The 3247-nt window shown below is 51.2% G+C and overlaps 1 pseudogene; it reads right to left on the bottom strand.

The window, feature by feature from the left end:
• Window positions 1-2249: 2249 nt before the first annotated feature.
• Window positions 2250-2907, bottom strand: LOC133754066 (neurturin-like; annotated as a pseudogene).
• Window positions 2908-3247: the final 340 nt, after the last annotated feature.

The following is a 3247-nucleotide window of genomic DNA, read 5'->3' as shown; positions in this document are numbered from 1 at the left end:
ACACTGATCCGAAGCCAGGAGCCAAGCACTCTCCTGGTCTCCCATGGGGTACAGGGCCCAAGCACTTGGGCCATCCTCCACTGCACTCCCAGGCCACAGCAGAGAGCTGGCCTGGAAGAGGGGCAACCGGGACAGAATCCGATGCCCCGACTGGGACTAGAACCTGGTGTGCCAGTGCCACAAAGTGGAGGATTAGCCCATTGAGCCATGGTGCCTGCCAGGAAGTCAATGTTGATAACAAGTTTCCTTTGTTGAAGACTTACCCTGTGTCAACCACTGCTCTCTGGGACCTGCAAACAGCCGCTCCTTTAACTCTCAAAGTGACCCTGAGATACATGTGCTTAGCTTTACTTCCTTGATGGAACTGATCATGAACGCACACATTTTAAGTTAGTTTTCCAAAGTCTCAAAATCATTTTGTCAAGAAGACACAATTCAAGAGCTCACCTTCTTAACTACAATGAAATGCTGACAGTCATAGTATGCAAAAGTGGTAGGAAATATATTTGTAGGTAACAGCTGACCAGTGGAGAGATGATAACTTCATGATATAGCAGTCATAAGAATGCAGTCTGCAGTTTTCAGATTTGATTATATTTACAGCCTTTATCCCTACCGTAGAGGATCAATTTTTTTATTGTTTTGTTCTTACTTTTTGTCGAATGTTTTACTTAGTGGAGGGTTAAGTCCATTGGTTTGTTTGGAAAGTTCATCTTCGGTTACAAATGAGAGCTTTTCTGGGAATGATCTGAGCACCCAAGTACAGGAAGTACAGACAACTACTAATACATATTGTCAGAAAAGTCCTCTACCACAACACATGATTGTCAAACTTTCAAAAGCAAAACATAAAGCAAAGCTCCTAAAATGTACCTGAGAGAAATGCCAGCCTAGCTTCAAAAGATCTCCAGTTAAATTATCAGCTGATATCTCATCTGAAACCCTACAAGCTAGGAGAGAATGCAGAGAAATGGTACAAGTCCAAAAATAAAAATAAAAAAAGGAAAACAAAATGAAAACCCTTTCAACCCAAAATATCATTCTCAGAAAAGCTCTCACTTATAAGTGGAGGTGAAATAAAGGCTTCCAAACAAATGGGAAGAACTTGTTGCCATTCATCCACTGTGACAAATGATGTACCTAAGGATGTACTGAAACACAGAACCAGAGAAGGATATTCAGCATCATGAAAGCATATGAAGGCAAAAAGTCTAGTAAAAGCCCAAACCTTTTAAAGCTTTTTTATTTTATTTGAAAGGCAGAGTTACAGAGAGATGAGTGGAAAGAGAGACAGAGATAGACAGATCTTCCACTTGCTAGTTTATTCACCAATAGACCACAATGGCCAGGGCTGGACCAGACCAAAGCCAGAAGCCAGGGACTTCTTCCATGTCTCCCACATGGGTGCAGGGACCCAAGGGCTTGGGCCACTGTACACTGTTTTCCCAGGTGCATGAGCTGGGTTGGAAGTAAAGCAGTTGGGATGTGAACTGGTGCCCACATGGGATGCCAGCTCTGCAGTTGGTGGTTTAACCCACAACACCACAACATCAGCCCCAAAGGTACAATCTTAACTGATATAATAAGCACTAGGCCAAATGGTTACCTCTCGTTTTTTGTCTTTGCCATATTTAAAACTAGTATACATGATCGTCCCTTGAAAATTCTTATCTGTTTGTTCCTCTCTTGACCTTATTATTATTTCTTGTGTTTCTCCTGGAATTGTATTTTTCTACTGGTAACACATTCACTATACCGTGTGGTCTCTGATTTATCCCATTATGCAATCCTCCTTGACATATCTGGCTGTGATCTGTTGCTCCTGTTCCTTACAGCTTAAGCCTTAAATATAACTTTAGACCATGTTTTCTACTCTACTGAGAGATTCTTTGTAGCTTTGCAAATGGCATCTCAAGCTCAGCAAATCTGAAATGAAAACCATAGCATTCATTCTTCTTTTATGCTTGCATAAGGCATTACTATTTTCCTTGGACTCCTTCCTCTTTCATGTAATAAAGTCATCTGTTGTCAAATCCTGTTACTTCTATGACCTCACTTTTAAATCTTTATTCTACATTGTATTTACATGCAGAGTATAAAATGAGGAGTGGCTGCCCTTTAAATTTTTTTCCGAGGAGTTCCCACGCTTTAGCTCAAGGCAGTTATCGCGAGAGTCCCCCGGCCGCGAGACATTCCTCTGCCCACGCGCAGTCCATAGCGACATCCTGTCGGGGCCCGGTGAGGTAGGGTCACACGCAGGCGCACTCTCGCGCCTACAGCTCGAGCACCGTGTGGTAGCGGCTGTGCAGGTCCAGGAAGGACACCTCCTCATAGGCCATCGGGCGGCAGCTGGGCTGCGCGCGCACATGCTCCCGCTGTGTGCGCCACTGGTGGCGCAGGCGCCGCAGCCCGAGCTCGTGGACGCGGGTGGCCGCCTCTCACGCGCCTGCGCAGTAGAGTAACAGCGCCATCTCTTCCGACGCGTAGCCCAGGCCCAGCTCGCTCACGCACACGACAAGCTCCGGCAGCCCGCATGACCGAGCGCCGGAGCGTGGGAGCGCGCCGCCGCCCAGGCCCTGCCGGAAGGCATGGACCTGGGGCCGGCCCGCCCACGGCGTCAGCTCGCGCAGCTCCAAGGCGTCCGGCGCGCCCTGCAGCAGTGCCCGGTACTGGGCCAGGCGGTCAATCCGGGCGTCCAGGGTCCCAAGCGGAGGGCGCAGCGGGGCCAGCGCGGGTCCGAGGCCCTCTCGGCACATCCAGAAGGTCAGCAGAGAACTGCACAGCGCCCAGGCCAAGGCCGCCGCCTTCCAGCGCTGCAGGCTGGGCCTGCGGGCAGGGGAGGGTCAGCCGCGCGCCGCGGACACAGCCGGGCCCCCTGGCTTCGGACGCTCCTGCTTCCTGATCCATGGCGCCCAAGGGAGATGCAGGAAGGAACCACCGAGCCAGGTTGCGGGGTGCTGGGCTGTGTGCCAGGGTGCAGGGAAGCCACCCGATGGGGGGAGGGAGTGGCTCCAGGGTGCTTCCCCCAGGAGCTGATGACAGAGTCCAGGCATGACAGAAGGTAGGCGCTTGCCCAGCACCAGTGCTAGGCCCGAGGCTGGACCAAGCTCCGGGTCTCCTAGCAACAGTGCGGCTGCAGCCTGCTGCCCGCAGCAGGAGCGTCCCCAGCAGATGGCGCTGTGGGGCCGGGGTGCCCCAGGAGGCAGGCTCTGTTCCCTGCCCAGAGAGGCCCTGGGGGCCTTCCCGC

Source organism: Lepus europaeus, chromosome Y, assembly GCF_033115175.1.
Source record: "Lepus europaeus isolate LE1 chromosome Y, mLepTim1.pri, whole genome shotgun sequence".
Taxonomy (NCBI): domain Eukaryota; kingdom Metazoa; phylum Chordata; class Mammalia; order Lagomorpha; family Leporidae; genus Lepus; species Lepus europaeus.
The sequence above is the reverse complement of the archived record's forward strand: the minus strand, read 5'-3'. Positions and strand labels throughout refer to the sequence as shown.